Source organism: Protobothrops mucrosquamatus, unplaced genomic scaffold (genome assembly GCF_001527695.2).
Source record: "Protobothrops mucrosquamatus isolate PMUCROS unplaced genomic scaffold, P.Mucros_1.0 scaffold_129, whole genome shotgun sequence".
Classification (NCBI taxonomy): domain Eukaryota; kingdom Metazoa; phylum Chordata; class Lepidosauria; order Squamata; family Viperidae; genus Protobothrops; species Protobothrops mucrosquamatus.
Window position 1 is genome coordinate 74,315 of NW_015386205.1, and position 22,403 is coordinate 96,717.

A 22,403-nucleotide genomic window follows, 5' to 3' on the forward strand; every position below is an offset into this window, starting at 1 on the left:
GTAAATTAAATTCCACTGAAGTTTATAATTTATTATTATGCTTAAGTGAAACTCCAATGGGATGTAGATTAAGATGACAAACAACAATTGGCCCAAGCCACTCAGTAAATTTCAAAACAGAATAAACTATTAACTTATCTACGCATGGTGAAGATAACTTGATTTAAATTCAGTGCAGGGGAAGCCAGCAGCATTAGTCTGAAATGACTGAACAAATTAGAATGTTGATAGTAAAAAATAGAAGAACAATTTCAGAAAGACCCTGTTAAAAATGCTATCAAAAGGATCTAATTATCAGTTCAGAAGACCCTTAACTTAAAAGGCTGCCATGAATAATTTAGTAGTTTACGATAGATGGCATTTATGTCAGTCATCTATTCAGATGGCATCTTACTAGGCATTCTGCTTATGTTGTGTGAATCTTCCATTTTAGGTATATCTTTTCATTTCACTAAGGTTTAAATTTGGAAAGTGAGATTTATTTTCTTTTAAAAAAGGTTACAAGGTCATCTGTTCAACAAAAATAAAAGAAGCTGCTTCCCTTTTATGGGAACTTCAGCAAAAAGTGGGTTCATCCAAACAAACCATAATGCAAACTTAAGAATGTATATTAATATTTCAAAAGTAGTCTAAGGATATTAGGTTAATTGTTATTGGAACATCTAAGAGGTATCTGGTCAAGATTAACACTATCTGAACTGAAGTGTAATATAGTGAAGAATGTCATGCATATAAGAATGCAGAGATAAGCAGTGGAAAGTCTGATGTCTGGAACTGTTTCAGTTGAATTCTGGATGAAATGGAAAACATCATAATTGAAAAAGCATGATAGAAATATGTATTTAAAAGCTATGACTTATCATAGGAATTTAATTAACAAACAAACAAACAAACTGACAGTTCATTTCATCTTATGCCCTAAAATATAATCTTCCACAAAGTCCTCTGCCAAATTTGTTCATTATTTCTTCCACCTTTTTTTCTTTCCATATATATGTAACTCCCCAACACTCCTTATTAAAAAGAAAAATTGACTGCACAATATGTTTTAATTGGTAGAGCTGAGTCAGACATCAGAAGAACCTTTTTTTCTCACACAGGAGAGTTTGTGTTTCTTTAAAGTTGAAATGTTATGGACATTTACTCAAATATGTGGAAGAGTGGTTGCTCACTCGTAGATATGCTTTGCATGCAAGTGGTCTCAAGTTCTACCCTAGTGTTTCCAGAGAGGGGATGCATAAAGAAACATATGTGAGATGCTGCTTATTGACCACTGCTGCTTTTTGCAATACCTTATCTGAGAAAAGTTTTGGAAAACAGCAGAACTTGAAAATTTGCAAACTCGTTTGTTATCATTTGTGAGAGACATTTCCCACTGTGAAAAGTAGTCTAGTAGAAAAACAATTAGCTAATAAGGACTCCCTACCTTCACAAAAAAAAAATTCTTCCCCTTTATGTAAAAAAACATGAGCAATGGATTAGAATGTCACCTCCTTAAACTACATTTATCAAGGTTTCTTATTTGAGAGTAGAGTATCAACTAGAATTCTCATGTGACAAGCTTAACCTTTCTTCTAATACATAAATATTACTAACCAGAACTCTGAGAGATTCTGAACTTCTGTTCCAGACAGGGAGGAAAGAAGTCTGGCATGATTTCTGTTTACTTTATTATATATAATATGGAATTTGGATTGTATCCTCCTGTCTCCTAATGGTCTAGCACAGCAATTATTGTTTTTTATTTAATAAATAAAATAAATATTTATGTAATAAATAATGTTCTATTTGGAATTCAGCAGCTTTCTACCATTTTAATTGGGATTTATAGTAAAATATGCTGGATAGAACCTGATACCACTTTTAATGTAATGTAATGTAATGCCATGTAATGTCATGTCATGTCATATATCATAACATAACATAACATAGATGGAATTTTTTTCTACATAGAGTTGCTTCTTACTACTACAGGCTTTGTAATATATAATAGACTGTATATACATGTATCTAGCATAGCAGTTACAGCATACTAAGATGCATACAACACTTAGAAATACTGATACTGATTAGACATAATCCCTAGAGGAATTAACTGTAAAGCAGTAATTTATGATAGAAGTTTATCCATATATCTGGGACTGGTGCAGTTTGGTTGTTTAGACTCAAGAGCAAGTATATGGAATTTTAAGCAGGTCTGTTTATATTGCTACACTTTTTGTTGATAATGCCAATGAAGCACACCGTGTGAGGAAAGTTGTAGTGATAGAACAACTTGGATTTAACACTTGCAACACTTGCAACTTGTGGTATTCCAAATACCGTAACTTTTAGCATTAGGTTAAAATATACATTAGCATATCCAACATGCTTCATTTAAGTCAAAGACAATGTGTCTTCAAAGGAAAATTGATAAAGAGGAGCAGAAATATCAGCTTGTAGCTACTCTAGATTATTCAAATATACAGGGTGGGTTTAAATGTAAAAACAGATTCATTGCTGCAAAACTCAGGAAAACAGCTGTAGTAACAGATGTACAAGTAATTGCATTCTTTTCTTCATGGTGTCCCAAGAGTATCTTTCAATATCCTGACAATGAGTGAATTTGACCTGGAAAATATACACCATGCCCCAGACTTGCAAATGGTACTGTCTGATCCCTCTTTGCTAAAGCTGAGCAAGTGGCATTACAGTTTTGGTGAGGATTCCAGAAAGCCAAGAATAACATCTGTTGCAGCTGTGATATGGGACATGGTGAGAAATGGTGGCACTTTGTAATAACTACCAAAAATAGTACTTTCTAATAATTGATGTCAGGCTGCTTTGTTTACTATGCATGTATGCTGCATTAAGCTGTCAAACATGTTTTTCTTAAGAAAATCTGATTTTAAAATGCGTCTTGATACTGGAGGAAATTTTGTTATGCGTATGTAGCAAATATTATGTATGTGTGGCTTCCAGAATACTTTTCAACTGAGCAGTGCTAGAGTATACATTTAAAATCGATGTTTATTTGGGAAGATGAATGTAGCTCTGAGAAAATCTGACAAGGATGATATTTTCTTCAGAGAACAGAACAGAGAATGTTTGTTACATAGGACTGGGTTAGGAATTGAAGCTAGCTGTGGATCTAATAACAGAATTCAGAAAATTTTAAATAGTCCAGCAAGAATTTCCAATTACCAGTTGTTTAATAGCAATAGAAACCCAGTAATTCTTCTCTCCACATTATATTGCTGCCCTTAAAAAGTCTTGAAATTGGGGTATTCAAAAATAGAACTTTGTGTGAAAGGATTTGACTTCTGTTCATTTTTGGCTGTGAAAAAAATCCTGCATTTAGAATGTTTTAATTATAAGTGTGTACTTTTTTCATCAAATTCCAGTTAGGAAGTTTCTAATATAAATGAAGTATATCCTGCAAGCTTGAAGACCATCCTAGGTATAGAAGATTACCTCTCCATATAGCTTAATACAATTTTCCTTCTTCCGTGCAACTATTAGAATACACAATTCTTTTTTCCTATGCATTTTTGCCTTTTTATTTTAATAGTGATAAGTTTCTTGCGTTCAGAAAGTAGCAATTATTACTCACTCCATGTGTGGGCAATATGGTATATCAAAGTGGAGGCAAAAGTGTTATTTTTATAGCCCAAAGATCATCTGAGGGCAGCATACATGCTTAATAGCAGCAATTCCCAGTGAGATTCCCAAGAAGAGTAAGGTTTAAAGGTTTAGGAAATAGTGATAACATGCCCGCTCTCTTAACTATTGCTCCTTTCTTAATTCTGAAACTGAAACTGAAAACTGCAAATTTCCTAAGGAATATTTTACAGACATATTACATGAAAGTTCAGTTTTGATTGTTTTCTGGGGAAGCTTAGTTGTCTGAAGTAAAATATTTTGGTAGAAATGACATTGACAGATAATAGAATGATATAAGTTTGAATGCTTTTGTATAAAAATCTCTTGTGGTGCACCATAACCTTCCATACAAGAATGTGTGTTCTTTTCTCTGTGTATATGTGTGTGTGTATTTTTCTCCTTCAGCCTGAAGATTCCAGCTTCTAAATATGTAGCTCAAATATAGTTTTTGTATAGCAGTTGTCAAGCTAGTAATAGCTGAAGGTAAATGAAACATTCCTGCCAGATGTCTATGTCATTCTGTTTCCTGAGAGTATAAAAATATTGGACAAGTGTGCTCATGATTCCTCTCCAGTCCTGGTGTTTGATAAATAGTTCCTTAAGTTCATGTTTTATTTGGAAAAGCATCTAAATATGTAGCCTGCCTATTTAAACTACAAATTTGGATAATTTGTTTTGACTTCCATCAATATTGCCTTAGCACCATCATGCGCTCAAGCTCCCTCTCACTCATTCACTTACTCTCACTCTATTTCTGAAGTCTCAAATTAGATCGCCTAAGAAAACAATTCCTTGTCTTTTAAGTTTGTTGAAACTTGCTGAGGACACAGTGTACAATTTGACCTAGTTGATGTTTGCTTGGGTATACATTTGACCAATTTTGTTCAGAAGGAGAATTTGAATTGTCCTTAAAGGAGCAGTAAAGCCACAGTTCATTAACTGGCGATAAAATGCAACACATGCTTAACTTCAATAGTGGAAGCGAGACATACACTTTTATACACTTTTTCAGAACTTTACCATAAACTCAGCTCATAGTTCCCCAACCATACAGCTTAATCTGCTTTGGGCTGCATTGCAGACAATAGAATTAGTAAAGACTACATATCAAGTAGTACCCATTGCTAATCATTGTCATGTAAGAGAAATTCTCAGTTGAGAATCTCATTTAAGTTTTCTGAAAGCAACTGATAGTTTCCAGTACTGTAATGTATTGATCATCGCCTCCTGCTAAGATGGCAATGTCTCCCATACTACAAAAATCAAGCTTCTGTTTGAAGGTAATTCAAGTGATTCTTAATGGGTTTTTTTACCTAACTGCAAAATAAGGATGGAGAGCAAGAACCCTGAAATGGCCCATTAGCAGTAAGCATAAATAAGGAAAGAGAACAAGCAGGCAGACCACCATCTCCCTTAATAGTGTGAATTATATTACATTTGTGCTAAACTATAGTGATTGATTAGAAGTTGCATTCTTACTCTAAGTGTACACTGGCTTGATATAAAGTGATGTACAGTATCTTCTTTGAAGACAAGGCATTTGTTGTGGCAATGGGTAAATTACCCCTCAATATCATGCTATAAGAGGATAAAGCCCACCTGGACTAAATGATATAAAATAACAGTGTTTCATTCCCTTCTCTTTTCCTTTTCCTGACCAGAAAGGAACTGCATTCAATGTTTCATCACAGTCAACCAAGATGCTTGTGAAACATGCATGTTGGAACAACAGTGATTTCATATTTACTTTGTTACTTGACTCAGGAATGTAGCCCATGCTTGTTGCACAGCTGTTTATTTGACTGAGGCAATTACTGTATGCACCAACTTTGCAGTTTCTCTTGGCTGTCAGTTCTGCTTAGAGACAAATTAAAAAAGATGACTGTGTAACTGAAGAGAAAAAAGTTACCGGCAGAGCAATCCTAAGTGTTTTCACCGATGGAGTGCTTTGGAGGCACTTTATACTGCTACAAATCCACAGAAGCCAATTATGGGTGGTCTGCAGTTGTCTTTACTTCCACAGACTTGATGTGCTTAGCAAAAGGAACCCAGATCATTATATGAGTAGCTGCAGCAAGATAATTCCTCTCACCCTCACCAAAGAAGAAGAAAAAACCCCAAAACCCAGCAGGGCCATTGCTAGCATAGAAGGCACCCTTGTAGAGAATTCCACTTAATTTCCTCTCCCCATTGTTTTCAACATTCAAAATACTGTTTTCTTCTTTTCTTTCTTGGATGGTTTCTTTCTGTATAATGGGGCCACGCACCCCTCCATCTGATGCTCTTGTGTGTTGCACAATTTACATACTGGGTTGCAATGGATCTATAACTTGGCACTTTGCATGTAGACTCTTCAGACAGGTGGAAGAAAGTAATGAAACGTTTATCTTTTTTTCTGGCTCATATTATCTGGGCTGCTCCAAAGAAGTTGTAGAATTGTCAGATTAATGTTCTTCTCACGGAACATAAAGTTCGGGAGTCAGAAGAAAGAATGAAACAGTAGAATTATTTTCCATTTTCATTTCAAATTTATTTCATTTACAGTTCAAGGTGACTCGACTCTGAGCAGCTACTATGAAATGCTTCCAAACTCATTCAGCATCCTCCTGTGGAAACACCTTGATTTATCTGAAAGTCCAACCATACCACAAATGAAGATGGATAGATGTTTGGAGAGCTCTGCCAACAAGAGGGAAATTCTTTAATTGATCTAATTTCTTTGTCAGGTGAAAGATGAAAGAGGATTCTCACTCCTGTGGACATGGAATCCCACCTCCAGCAAATCTCCTTTCAGAACTTCCTGAGATTAGAATCCCCTCAAATAGCTAAATGGGAAATGATATTCCTCCCTCTGTATTGGAGCAATGCTTTTGCTGTCCAGATCCAGATGTGGCAATAATGATAAAAATGGTTTTGAAGAAATCCCTTGTGGACAAGAATCTTCCTGTGGAAAGCAGATTCAATTTCAGATTCCCTCTCCTACCATCCCACCATTTTCATTTTACTTCTGCATAGTAGGGATTTCATCATGGTGGAAGAAGTCATCACTAGACTGTTATAACCTACAGTCTCTTCCTTCATTAGTGTCACTGGAAAGGAATGGTCTGGCAACACCGATCTTATCACATGTACTTCAAATGCTGCCCTTGTTCTCATTCCTAAGCCATAATTTACTCAGGCTCTTCCTGCTACTTTATATTGCTATGTTCTATTTCTATCTTAGGCAATCCATAGCATTGTTACCAGGTGTTTTTGTCACCAGAGCAAAGGCTGCATTTCTCTATGGTTTTGTTAGGATTTTTTTTACTTTAAAACTATATGGTCATCAATCTTAGCTTGTCTCACGGTTCTACTGTATCTTTATTTTTGCAACAAGTAATATGGTCCCCATCCCATTCATGTAGGAAGCACCATTTAAGGCACTTCCAGGTTCAAAGAATTAGCCAGTGACATCATGTTGCCTGTAGGAGCTCCTGTCATGTTCCCATCAAGATTACATGGTTAGGACGCTGAATTGGAGGTTAGCAAGCCCGCATTCAAGATTTGAGTGCTGCTGTGTGGTGAGTGAGCTCCTGTCATTTGCTGCAGATAGTATAGTAAAACTCACTCCTATGAATAAAAAAAAATGTAAAAAATGGATAAAAGGTAGATAATTTTTTTTAAAAATAATTTCTTTCAAAACCATTGCAGAGGTTGCTAAATTTGTACATTTGTTCTCAAGGCCAATAGAGAGGGTCACTGTCCTAATTTTAATTTTAACAAATTGCTCAAGAAGATCAGACACTTTGCCAATGTTTGCATATCTGAAGATCCCCACCTGTTCAAATTCTGGAGCTAGTACTGAGTTTTAAAAAGTTTTATTTAATATTATTTTGAATTTTTTTATATAATAGACATAATTGTATCTATTGTTGGGATATTGAAAAAGTTTGTCTGTGATTCTTTCCATGTTTCCCACACACAGATCTTCCATCTGTGGTAGGAAGTCTGAACCAATCACCTGAAAAACTATTACTATGCCTTCACTTTTTTCTTTCCTAACATTTTCTGGCAAGCGCAGGATCCATCTTTTTCGATCTACCAAGTGATCCACTGATTGTGACAGAAATTTGCCTACTGTCTTGTTGCCCAAGGCTGATGTCATGGGCTGAAGAGGATATCTGGCCCAAAGTCACCCAGCCAGCTTTCATGCCCAAGGCAGGACTAGAACTTACAGACTTCTGGATGTCTTTCATAGCTACCTTCAATATTGGTCATTTAAGGAAATTACACTGCTATGGGTCTTTTTCCCTGATGAGTCAATTTGCAGCATAAGCTTGTAGAGTATCATTCTTTATGGTTTTCCCATTTCCTGCCAGCCATTATAATTTACCACAGTCACCTAGATACCACACTTAAGTTGCCATAAATAGGTGAGATGAAGTCATTAGTAGATTTTGATCAACATAAACAGTCTGTTTTGCAGTAGTTTTCAGAGCAAGTCAACAAGTTATATTTTATTTTAAATGTCATTAGGTTATAATAATAAAACTGTGATTTTTAAAGACTACATAATCTTTCAATAGAAAATATTCCATGATTATTATTGAGATAATTTACAATCACTTGGAATAAACAGAACACCAAAGCATCTTTGGAGCAAGTCTTGAAATATATACATGGCCCTTATGGATATATTCAAAATAGGACTAAAATAGACACTTCCAGCTGAAGTCACCAGGTATAAATTCAAAATTTTGTCTTGAGATTTGAACCTGAACAACATAATACTTTAATGGGTACACCAAGAAATTGTGCAGCCTTCAATGTGGAATTAACTAATTTCCCACAATTCTGGCATCTTACCAATATTAATACTATGATTTTATGGGTAGAAGAATGATATATTATACTGTGGAGTCTTTGATGCTCTCATAGCTTGGTTGTTTGCTTGAAAATATTTCATTACCCAACTAGGTAATATCAGTATTCATGAGTGTGGAATTTGCTCCCTCTTTATACACAGTAGCTTGTTAGTGGGGGTGTAGTTTTCTCCTTGGTAGTATCTTGATTGCTTTCTGCTTCATTGTTTGTCTGCTGTTAATCCCTGCTTATTTGGGTGTTGGCTACTGGAGAAGTTTAGTCAGGTCTTTTTGCTTCCTTGTTAACCTTTTTATTCTCTTTTTGAAAGGTGTGTAAATGTGATTTATTCCTATGTGTCTATTGATGGCTCATTTTTCTGATTACTGAGCTTCCAGGAGTTCCCTAGCATTTGGGGATTTAGCTTGGCCTTCTGTTTTTTTTCTTTTTGGGCTACTGGGTCTTTTGGATCCCTTAAGTCTTAAGATGTTATGGAGGGCTTTGGTTGGTTTCTAAGCTATGGTGATGTTATGTGGTTCTAATACTATAGTCTGTTGATTGTTCCTGAGTTGTTTCTGCTGTATGGCACTTTTGCATAGTTTATGTTGGTTGGCTATAGTGAGTTGACTGTCAGGCACGGTTTGATTGCGTGGCTGTTTGTTGCATGGCTATCCATTTTGCTGGAAAATGTTATATAGGTAATCTGTTTCTCCTTTTCTGGTGTGTGTGAGTTGTTGCAGTGGGTTTGTGCTCATCTGAATAATGTTCTTACACAGCTCCTCTTATGGAAGGTTGAATATTCTTGTGGGAGGTTGGAGATATTTTCTTCTATTGGAATATATTTTACCTCTGTTGAGGGAAAGGGCATAGATAGGTCACTCATCTTTGTTCTTCAACAAGAGAGAGTTATGGGAGTTTTCAGAAGAAACTTCTAGAGAGCTGAGATTCCAAGGCTCCTATTATTTATTTCCTGATCTAGAAGATTATCTTTACCTTCCTCCTACCCCTACCCCCAACCCAAACTTTTTATTTGTTAATGGAAAAAAAGACTATGGCACTTATGAAGAGGAAGAATGGGAAAGGAGAGAGAGTTTGCCAAATCTTGGGTTTTCCAAACTATTCAAACCAAAACACACATTTGGAACGTTGAGGGGAATGTTACAAGGGTTCTAACAAACTGGTTGCTATGGATAAAAGGCTGCCGATTCAAAAAATGTCAGCCATGCTGGGGCTAACATTTGTTAACGCCATTAAAAAAAAGTCCCACTGATTTAGCAGAAAGCCAGCTAGTGAGAATTATTCCCACTATAACTTCTAGTCCTGAAAATATTTCTTATGATCTTAGCATGTGTCAGTCTTTTTTTTTAAATAGCTTTAGACAGGCCTATATAAAATTATAACCATCCATCATTTGTACTTTTTAGTAATTCTTTCAAGGTTCATGTAAGTTCCAGTAACTTTCTTTGAAAAAAAGTTGATGCTGCAGCAGCTCCCATGTTGCTTTATAGTGTAACAGATTATTTGGTTGGAAAAAAATGCACAAAATTAAAATAATATAATGTAATGGGAGTCTGGTAGTCAAACAGAAATTGTCTGTACATGGGGCTCTAAGTTTCATTTAAAATTGTACCCTCAAACAAGTGGTGGGATTCAGCCAGTTCGCACCAGTTCAGCAGAACCGGTAGCTAATTTTTTGTTGCCCAGGCCCAGAATGGATTTCTGGAAGCAGCAACCACAAGGAGAACCGGTTGTTCACATATTTGAATCCCAAACTGTTTTTAAAAGTGAGAGATCTGTTGTAAAGATCGGAGACCTTGCGAGAACATGCAGGAACAGTTTAGCTACTCACTTGTTTCTCTGATTCTGTCACCTGCATGCCACAAGGCAAGCAGGAAGTCTATGAGTTTTGTACTTGGCAGTTCTGCCACTAGCATCATTTAAAGAAACTTTCTTAGCTGACAAGGCAACAAAGCAATAAAATTAATCAATTTCAACTGAACTGAAACCTAAGGCAGGAAATACATTCTGTCTTGATGCTTTCTGTAAGGAACTTGCAACTATATTAGAAGCAGAGGGATGTGTGTCAGAAAAAAAATCAAAATATGTTTTCAGATCTATGAAAAATGAATAAATCAAATGCTGTCCAAAGGGCTTGAGACTTTTGTCAAAATGTCTAGACTCTAGAGCAAGCATGTCAAACTGCCGGCCCGCGGGCTGGATGCGTCTTGCCGAAACCGCGCCCACCCCATTGCTGGCAATGGGGAAAAAGTCACGATACATCACGCGACATCACGTGACGTCGCAAGTTTGACATGCCTGCTCTAGAGCAAGTTTTCCCCACTTTTGTTTAAGTGAACTCATAACACACATTTTAAAAAATGTGGATTTTGTTTTGTGATGATGTGACATTGTTGTTATCACTTTGCTACACACACAAACAACCTAACCTGAAAACACCTGAATAAGCCATACTGTTTGCAAGACTTATATAGCCACTCCCAGGTGTTTGTTGAGGCACGTGCATTAACAGCCACTATCCTTCAAAAACAGAAATTTCCCATGTGCTTCCATGTGCTGGGAAAATACTCTTTCAGCCATATTAAATTGAAGGCTGTTTTATTCAAATACATATAGTATTTAAATTAATCAATTTCCCATTAGTTTAACTTCCTTATTTCTATACAAATACTTTTGGGGCAAAATTATTGGATTTAGAAGTTTCAAATCTTTGAATTTATTCTTAGGAGAGAAAGGAGCTAGTTTTGCAGAATTCCTGCATAAGGCAGCTATCTTCTTCAGTAGTGTGTCCTGTGTATTTTCTCTTGCTTTTGCTCAATATTTGGCAAGGCTTTCCATAGAGTCAGATTGTAGTAAACAGCTTTTTTTTAATGATCCAGTCACAAGAAATTCCTCTTGTTTTCCATTGTGTGCAGTAACAAAGGATATATAAAGGAAGTAACCCCTCCTCTGGCATAGATCTTAAGTTAGGAAAAGCAAATACAAATCTGAGCATACATTGCAAGAATCAGATAAGACTGTGTTATTTTCTTAATGATTCACCTAGTCACTGAATGAAAAAGGGTACCATACAATTTCTTTTGTGAATAACTAAACACAGAGAAGATTTAAAATGACCTGTGTAGACACTGATACTTGTGGGGTTGTATTAGAAGTAAAAGTTGTCAGAGAACCTCTGCTGTGTCCAAGTCTTTGGAAGTTAAGGCAAAGCCAGCCTTGAAATCAAACAAAACTGTCCAATAGATACTATGGAAAATTGGTTTGTTTTCAGGCACATATAAAGATTTTGCTTAATCAAGCTACGGAATGGTCTCATTTAACATCTTATTTCATGAAGTAGACAAACAGGTGCTTCTGGGAAGCTCAATTATTAAGCTTGCTTAATAATTTTGCAAATATACTCACCAAGACTGAATGAGTTAAACAATCCAACCAACAGGATATATTGTAAAATCTTATTGCTATAGATTATAGTGTTTTTTCAAAATTGGCAATTTTAAGATGTGTGATCTTCAGCTCTCCAGCATGCTGGCTGGGGAATTCTGGGAACTGAAATGGCCAAGGTTGGAGATCCCTGATCTATACTGTCCTCTGCATGGTCTTCAGAGATTTGTCCATTTGTCCCTGATCCACTTCTGATCATCTATGAGCTGAGTAGTGGAGAGGCCATCACTATTATTAACCTTACCCTACCCTATAACACCTGAAGACAAAATGATTTAATTCTGTGAAAACACCATCCTAATCAGGATCATTAAGTATTTAGTCTCTAGTTACTTCTAAAACATTAACTGTAACTCACACTTTGTAATGCCTTATTTTGTTTTTAATTTTTATTACTAGATTTACCAGATAAGAAGATAATTTCTCCCTTGCCTACCCCAACAATTATACATGAATATGTTAAAAATAAAATGCTGCTGAAAACAAAACAAAAGAATTGTAAAACGGCTGCAGACCTTCTGGTTGCAAAGAAGGATGCCCTGGAAAATTAGCTACCACTTCAAAAAGCCTGTTGCTAAGTGAATTTAACCCTTTTTGTAACACTTAAAGCAGTCTTTCTTCTTTTTTCATTTCTCTACTCAATTACCACTTCCTGTGACTTCATCTCCATCCAATTTTAATATCATATGTCTTTCCTTCTCTTTCCTTCCCTTTCTAGTGAACTTTCCTAGTCTTCTTACCCCATCTTCATTCTATTTTTCCTTCATTTCTCTTTTTGAAGTTTTTACTGGAAAGAGGAAAGGGAATGTGTGTGTATACCCAAATCTTTTGTGTCTGAGAACATGTCTACAGAGACAGAATGATTGAAATATATAGGTGGTATTATATTTTTAAATAGGGTATTTTATTTTGTAGGCAATTAATTTTAAGTAACGATTCAGTTCTTTAATTTAATTACTTTTTTTGTTGATCCTGCCCTGTTTTGGAATGCTGTTTTTAGGAGGTATGCATGCATGCATACAAATATGCACGTATAAGTGGGTCAAATAAAACTTTGATTGGTTAGTGGAAGAATCTCCAAAATCTGCAAATGGCAGCCATAGGTTGACAAAGCGGGAAGCTGGGCATTACCCAGGGTCCTTGTCTGTGTTCTTTTTTCTTATTTTCTTTTGCTATTTATTCTTGGTCTTAAGGAATGGATTGTCTAAAATTTAAAGTAGTTTTTTTTAAAAAATAGAATAAATATGGTACAAGCAGATGTCTCAAAAACAGAAAGTGGTTTCAGCCTCTCTGGATTTCTGAGGAAGCCTGGATTAACTTAAATCAGGTCTACCCAGTCTTTTTGGAGGCCAAAGGGCACTTCTGTCATTTTGCTAATATGTCATAGGCATTCAGAGAAAGAGGCTGACTTAGGAGGGATAGCATATTCACAGAGGGCGAATACACAATTGATGTAGCCAGTCATAAGACAACAATTTGCCCCATGGCAAAATCGTTAGATGCTCAATATCAATAGTTAGTTTATGTTTCTCTTTTGGGGAGGATGGGAGAGGAGGCATTCCCAGTTACAAATATATCTGTTTCCACTCATCCCTTTTGTACTCAAAGAAAGTCTATGGAGCCTATATGAAATTTAAGGGCATTGGATACAGAAATATTTCAGAGACGTTTGCTTTAAAACATGACAACTTTCCTTTAGGTATTTAAAATTGAAACATACATTTAAAAAAGTAGAAACAGGCTTGAAGAATGCCAAAGGGAATATTTCTAGTAACATTAATACGAATCAGGGATTGTCTGTAAGGCAGAGATAAAAGAAGTCAAGATGGTGGAGCTTCAGTTGCAGTCTTCATTGCTATCTTGACCTTTTTTTTTTACTGCCATCCCATGGTCATCCCTGGTATTAAATGTGTCATATTGTGGACTTGAAAAGAAGGCACAGGATTGGACTGTATAATTCTGATTTTTGCCTAATTTGCAAAGCAGTTAGTGTAGGATAATGTCATTTGTTTGGATCCAGGTCCAAACATATTATACTAGAAGATGAAAAGAGAACTATTTGCACTACATTTTTCATTGTCCACCAGCACAGGGACAGTCTGGGGTAATTTATATCACCGTGACTGCGAAGCAGCCAGGATCTCTTTTACCAGCTCAAAATATTTTGGGTCCAGTCTTTGGAATTCTGGAATTTGTAATCCCAACACTTTTGATGGATACAAAATAAGGATTGTCTGAGCTAGAATTAAATGAAAATACAAATATCTGCTCATCTATAGATGTGCACAAAATGGAAGCTAAAAAAAACCAACCATGCTTTGATGAATATCTTGTATACCTTTTGGTAGCATTTAGGTTGGTCCTAATAAAAGTATAACTCAGCAATGGATTAAAAGGAAGGATATGCATATCAGACAATAGCCTATGTTTGAATTGACAGTTACTCACACATACGCAGCTTTGCAATGTTATCTGTAAAGTACATTATGACTAATTTATCTTATAAGCAGTTTCATCATGACCTCTGCATTACAGGAATGTTTGGCTTGCCTTCAGCTTCAAATCATACTGCATAATTTATAGATTACATAATCACACCAGAGAAGGTTAGATGAAAAAGAAATACACACTTCCTCTGTTGGTAACTCTTAGTACTGGAAATTGCCACTTAAACTCTGGAGCAGTGTATCTGAGTCTACAGCCTGTTTTGAAGTGGAAAAAAAGGAATTCTGACTTTTTTTTAAAGTGGGAAGGAAATAATGGAACCCCCCCCAATGCAATTAAAGAATGTTTATCAAGAGGTCACCTAGCACATATGAGCACCAAAATGCTTAAGTCAGTCAGAAGTAATGGCCTGCCAAAACAATTTTATATAGACACAACCACATCCTGTTAGGACTCTATGATAGCAGGAGAATGGTAAAATTAGCTGCTTTCAAATATTCAATTAACATATGTAATGTGATCTCTTCCAGGGTGTATTCACTTGAATATTTGACAGACACACATGTTTTCAGCAGTTCACAGGATGCTGCATGTCATCAGCTTATCAAATGGTTGTATGCACGTTGTGGTTAGTTACCAGGTAATGAACAAGTGTCAGTGCCAACTCAACATATCTTGCTGCCTTAGATAAATTAAGAACTTTGTCTTGCTCCACTCTTTCTGCTTTATTTAAAGCATAGATAGTAACAATAACATAATATAGTTGCAAACAAAACATAACATACTAATTATCAGTTTCATATTTCAGCATTACACAAATATGAACAAACTATACGATGGAATTAAAAACTTAAGAATGAAAGAAAAGGTGGGAAATGTGAGCCATAGGCAAACAAAAATAAAAACCTATGTTGCCTGCAAAAATACTTCCTTGCCCTTCTGTTTTAATCTAATGTTTTTTCAACTGAGAAATAAAGGAGAGAGTTGTCAAATAACAAGAAAACACTTTCTGAATTTTTTTAAAAAAACATTTTCTTTTATGTCATTTTTATTGTTATTGTTGCCATGTTGCTAATAATGGCTGAGCAACACATCCTCTGTCTATCTATCGTGCTTGCCATTTTGTTGGTGTTAATATCAGCAAAGAAACAGTGATCTGAAACAGGATTGTGAGTTCAAAGAAGGGAGGAAATGAAATTTTCTCTTCCTAAGCCTGTCTACCCTTTCTCCATGGCTAAAACGAACAAAAATGGGGATCTAGTGCAGGAATGTAGAAAAGGAAAAAGAGAAATTTATCCCTCCTCAATAATTCATATGAAAATGAGGTATGCAAGTGCACAAAAATGGCAGAGCATGTATTTTGTAAATACGGCATTTTGTGTATAGCTTACAAAAGATTCTGCAGTTAATGAGTCCCTTAATTAAAAGATATACCAACCACGTGAAGTTCAAAACAATAAATTATTCCATGTGCTGCATTTTCTTTCTTATGTCAACTAATTTAACTTTTTAAAACTTCTTTTAAACTATATAACTCTATGGTTTGATCACCTAACCTTTAGGTGGCAGCAAAGAGTTAAGTAGGTTTGTATCTCTTGGTAGCCATCTGGTGGATATCTGTATTTGTGCAGCCAATTATCAGCCACTAAATAAATGCTGCTGAAGAACTGTGCTCGCTTCGGCAGCACATATACTAAAATTGGAACGATACAGAGAAGATTAGCATGGCCCCTGCACAAGGATGACAAATGCTGCTGAAGAACTGGAGTTTGAGAAACAGATTTAGCTGTGAGGGTCAGTGTCAGAGTTGACACATAATGTGAGGAGAGGAAGTGAGACTTCAGGGCTTCACTGAGAAGCTAGTGGTCACTTGGAAGAAAATTCCCTACCAAGGAATAGATACTGAAATAGAAAGCCCCAGTCCTTTCAATTACACCTTCAATTACATGGGCTGATCAACTTCAAGACTTCACACTCAGTGAACTCATTGAAAAAGACAAATAGGAGTGGCTGCAGAAGTTGGGATTCCAGTCTGCCTAGCAGCTAAAACAGGGCTGAAAAATAAGCAGAGACCAGGCTAAACAGGGTATCTCCACAGGAAACCAGCAGAATCAGTTGGAGCCCCAAAACTGGTGGCTTGAAGTACATAATTTCATATATATATCAATGCACTTTATATTGCTGTCATCTTCAGGCTGAATGTTAGAGAAAAATTGCTGTCAGACAACAACAACAACAACAACAACAACAACAACAACAACGATGATGATAATGATGATGATGTTGGAAGGGACCTTGGAGGTCATCTAGTTGAACCCCCTGCTCAAGCAGGAATCCTACATAATTTCAGACAAATGGCTATCCAGTCTCTTCTTAAAAACTTCCAGTGTTGGAGCATTCACAGGTTCTGGAGGCAGATTGTTCCACTGATTAATTGTTTTAACTGTCAGGAAATTTCTCCTTAGTTCTAGGTTGCTTCTCTCTTTGATTAGTTTCTATCCATTGCTTCTTGTCTTGCCTTCAGGTGCTTTGGAGATTAGCTTGACTCCCTCTTCTTTGTGACAACTCCTGAGATATTGGAACACTGCTATCATGTCCCCCTAGTCCTTCTCTTCATTAAACTAGACATACCCATTTCCAGCAACCATTCCTTATACATTTTATTACATTTAAGTTGTCTTCAGCCTGTCTCACCTACAAGAAGACACGGAGATAGGTAGAACGTGCAGATATGTGCTCAGGAAATGTTTAGTGGGTTGTCCTCACCCCAGCACAAGGAGACTCTATTACCATGCCATGTGGGTTAGTTATCTAAGATGTACAACATTATATGTTAAAATAATCATTAGGTAATTATAACTACTGGTACTTCCTGCATCTCGTTTCCCTCTGGCTACTGTAGATCTGGGCTACAAAAATATGAATGAAAAAGTAAAAGTATTGTATGAAAAAAAACTGATCACTGATCAGATCTAGTACCTCTCTCTCTCTCTCTCTCTCTCTCTCTCTCACACACACACACACACACACACACACACACACACACACACACACACATGTTATGACCCTACATTTATGATATAATTATAAACCTAATTGCAGTAGAAAAAAATATCATATATCAGAAACACCAGGTTGTATTTTGCAGAATCTTCTACAATAAGAAACAAGTTCAAGTTTTAAGATCCTACAAAATTCTTCATTGTTTCTGATGCATTTCATCTACAATTTTATCCCTCTGAAAGCCCATAAATTTCTGTCTGAGAGGAAATATAATTACAATCTTTCAGCTGAAAATATTTTATGAAGCACTAAATAACTTTTATGAGCAGGTATTTATTGTATGTAATAGGAAACGTTTCATCACATCTATTCTAAACCCTTCCTTCTTCAAATTCCTCAATATAAAATGAAATCAAAGCCATAAACAAAGCATCATTTTAGAAAATGAGCAGTCAGGAAGATTTTAATTGGAAAGTTCCTAGAGACATTTCTTTTAATTGTCAGTTGTCTTGGTTGCAGCTTTTCCTCCTGTTCCTCAGGGTTATCCTTCCTCCCCATTCCAATATTTTAGAAAGTGAATGTCATGCTGACACAGCTAGGGAAAAGACGTTTCATTACCAGAAACAAAAACAGTGGGGATTTTTGCAGAGACCCCCATCTACATTGCAACTTCTGGATGACTGCTCTTTATAATTTCAGTTTGCCTTTTATTTTTTTTCCTAAACAAGTGTATGCAGACTTTAAAATAAAGTTTCCCAATATTTCTGCTTCCTCTGAATGCCTTTTGAGCCTCTAGTCTAGGGCCCAGAGGCATTCTTGCTTTGATTTATACTTTTACTACAGCCTTAGACCAGCATAATTCTTGCTTTGGTTTCCATTTAATTTTTAAAATCAAATATTCTTTTAAAGTACATTATTGCTCTTGGTCTAAGGGATTGGAGGATAAAAAGGTTAGATATGGAGGTATTGCAAAATGTGGGGGAGGAGGTGGGGGAGAGATGAGGGAGGACGTGATTTTTAAAGGGAGGGATGGGAGAAATAATGCAGAAAAAAGGAACTTAAAAGTTACTTGTGTTGTTTATAATATCAGACAAGATAACAGTAAATTATGTGAGCAATAAGCTTCAAAAATGTCTTGGATATGAGAAAACATTGAGAAATTAGAAATAGACACCCTAAAAGACAAGTAATGGGAAAGCAATGTCAAATTATTTCACTAAATATTAAAGGTCTGGGAGATCCTATCAAGAGAAAAATAATTACTAATTATCATAAATCAATTAAGCCATGTGTGTTTATGTTACAAGAAATATGTACAATAAAAATAACAAGGAAATTTGACCATAGAATATTAATTCTAGTATTAATTCACCTATATACAGTATGCTCCTAATTAAGTAATCAGTTTTGGTTACTTATAAAAGATTATGAACAGTAAAAACAAACACATACATGTTATAACATTAACTTATTAAAACCTTAGGCTAGAATGTTTAAGAAATTTCAAAATTTAATGCATAGTTGTAGATTTATAAATGCATAGGCAATTAGGAATTCTGCAATACATATCCTTTTAAAGTATATTAAGTAGAATAAAATCAAGGAATATTCGGCCTACCACATCTTGGGTACAAAAATCCAATCAGCAGAGAAATAGATTTTCTAACCAAGATGTCTATAGAAACGGCCAGTTGCGGCCGTTTCTGGACCGGGACGCCTTACTCACGGTCACTCATGCCCTTGTGACTTCCCGCCTGGACTACTGCAATGCTCTCTACATGGGGCTTCCCTTGAGGAGCACCCGGAGGCTCCAGCTAGTTCAAAATGCGGCCGCGCGGGCGGTGTTGGGAGGGACCCGTCGCTCCCACGTCACGCCGCTTTTGCGCGAGCTGCATTGGCTGCCGGTAGCCTTCCGGGTGCGNGGGACTGGCCTAAGGGATTTTAAAGGGGTTTTAATTACTTTTAATTTGACATATTTAAATATTTCGTTTTAATCAAATTTTAATTAGGTATAATATGTATAACATGTTAGTATTTTATCCAATTGTCAGCCGCCCTGAGTCCGCAAGGAGAAGGGCGGGATATAAATGTAAATAATAAATAAATAAATAAATAAATAAAATGTATTGGTGTCCTTGGGCATCACATTGCTTACCAACTGGTATCTCTAAGACATCACATTTTAATATGGATATATCCAGTGGTGGGATTCAAATATGTGAACAAACGGTTCTCTGTGTGGATGCCGCTTCCAGAAGTCCATTCTGGGCCTGGGCAACAAAAAATTAGCTACCGGTTCTGCCAAAGTGGTGCGAATTGGCTGAATCCCATCACTGGATATGTCTCACCATATTATTCAAATACAATCCCCATCACCTTTTGCTATTGACCATGTTTAATATGGCTGATAGAAGTTGATGTTTAACAATATTATTTATATATAATAATAATAATAATAATATATTTTGTTTGTTTGATATGCCACCTGACTCTCAGCAACACTGGGTGGTTTACAGATTGTTAAAACTATTAAAAACAAGACTACAATAAAACACAAAAATGAAAAGTAAAGATGACCAGGATAATGACAAACCTGGATGGGAAAAAAAGAACCACCGAAGTGTAAAGGGAGCTTCAATCATGCTTGCCAAGGGCCTGAGAGAAAGTCATGTCTTCAGAGGCCTTTGAAACATCAACAGGATAGAGTCATTTGAATCTTGGGGGAAATGTCATTCCAGAGGGCAGGTGCTACCACAGAGAATATGTGCTTCTGAGATTCTGATAGAGGGCAATTTTAATTAAAGGAACCCAGAGTGCTTGAATTACACTGGAAGACAAATGGCAACCAGTGCAGTTCATGAAACAGATGTTACCGTACTTGGTATACTGAACCATGCCAATCATTGCCAGTGGCACTGCATTCTGAACCAGTTGAAGCTTCAAGGCAGTATCCAAGGGCAGACCCATACAGAGCACACTTATCTGGACTGGAGATGAGGGGATTTTTTAAACTATACTATCAGTGTTCGCTCAGGGAGAAGGGCAATGATTTGTTGACATTGATTTCTCTTGTTTCCCTCCTGTTGAAGGGAAACAGGAACATCACTAACTGGCTCATGGTGGTCTATGTTTCAGTTAGAAGTAAAAAGTTATTGCAGGTTAATTCTAAACTGCTTTGGAAGAACTGGAAATAGGACTAGGGATGTAGAAATATCTATATCTGCCTTGAATTTGCTTATGAGCCCTGGATTCAGTGGCTGAGACTTTAAGCCATGAATATTCTTGTTGGCTTATCTAACAAAGATTTGCTGTGTCACATACTAAACCTCTTAGCCAGCAGAAGATAATAATGCTACCTTTTCCAGAATGTGAGAATGTGTAATGAGAGCATGTCAAACTTGTGACATTGTCTCAGTGTATGGTATATACTGTATTGAGCTTGTTTATCTGTATTTGGGCTATTCAGAAGGCTCACAGATGCAAAACATTTAAGCATCATCATCATTTTAGCAACATTTAGCTTCAGACAGAAAGACTGAAGTTGTTAAAAAGAAAAACCAAACAAAAATAAGACAGAATTGTCCCAAACTCAAAAGGCTCAAATATTCAAATATTATATGGTAAAATCAAAGATACCATCAGATCTTTTACTTCTTTTATTTATTTATTAAATTTGTTTGCTGTCCATCTCCCAGAAGGAGACTCTGGATGGCTTGGAACATAGAATTTTGATTAGTTCATTGGAACTAATTTCATTTATTATTATTTATTTATATCCCACCTTTATTATTTTTATAAATACCTCAAGGCTGTGAACATAACTAATACTCCTTCTCCTTTTTCCCCCACATCAATAACCCTGTGAGTTGAGTTGAGTTGAGTGAGTGACTGGCCCAAGGATACCCAACATTTAACGGAGAAAAATCATGCCACAAGGTCTTTAATAGCTAGTCCAATCCACCACTCTTACTTGTTTCCAATGAAGGGGGAATGTACATAAGGACAGCATCATTTCTGGATAGCTACCCACAGCTGACAGAGATGCTTTTCTGCAAGCTCAGATAATTTAGCTTTGAGTCATCTTGAAAGGACATGACTTCTATCACATCCACTTATTCGGAAGGAATGAGCTTTGTAAACAAGTAGGGCCTAGAGTTTAAGAATGCGTTTATGGAATTCAAGGCTACAATTCTGTGCCTGTTTATTTATATATAAAAAACTAATGGGAAATGATGGAATTTATTTAAATTCATTGTAGTACTATACTCTTCCTTCTACTAGTACTAAGCAAGCAGTGGGTGGAACAAGCTGAGAGTGGGTGGACATGCTCATTCACTGTATGACAAAGTTTTTTTCCTGGTAGTTTCTTTTCCCAAAAAGCAAGCTATAAAAAAAAAAGATGGAGTGAGGTCAGCTTGGCTTTCTTCAGAGGTCTTCTGAAATTAGTCTTGAGCCTCTGGAAAACAGGCTATTTAATTCTGGCTTAATATGCTGCATAAAACACCATAGTCATTGGGATTGACATTTGTCCAATTGGTAGACAATTCTGAATTTAAGAAGACACTCCAGGAAGAAAAAACTAATCTGCCACCATTTCTATATTTGCAATGAACTTAAGGCTGCATTCTAGTTTTACAGTTAAATCACCTGGGGAAAATAATTTTCCTTCCAGGTAAACATAGTAATTGGGCAAGTCAACAAAAATCCAAACCTGTCATTATGGTTGTATAAGCAATGTGCACAAGACGCATAAAATAGTCAAATGTATAAATACATTAAAATGTTGTGATTCCGGTTTCATGAAAGTTTTATAGTGCATCTATAAATAAGAAGTCCATGGAAACCACAAAGCAAAATGAGTTTTACAGCTGTGTAATAGCTTACTCCACAAGGATGTCTTATTCTTCTTTTCATATTAAAATCTCATTGGAGGCAAGCTTGATCCTCACTGGACACATCTATGTAGTTTTATTGGCAATTACACTAACAATGCAGTAATTTACCACTATCTC

The 22,403-nt window shown here is 36.1% G+C and overlaps 1 non-coding gene across 1 annotated transcript; it reads left to right on the forward strand.

Annotated features, from left to right (window-relative positions):
- The first annotated feature begins 16,057 nt into the window (after positions 1 to 16,057).
- LOC114922685 lies at positions 16,058 to 16,159 on the forward strand. The gene has a single exon (XR_003810461.1). It is a non-coding gene; the product is annotated as a U6 spliceosomal RNA (small nuclear RNA).
- The last annotated feature ends 6,244 nt before the right edge of the window (positions 16,160 to 22,403 follow it).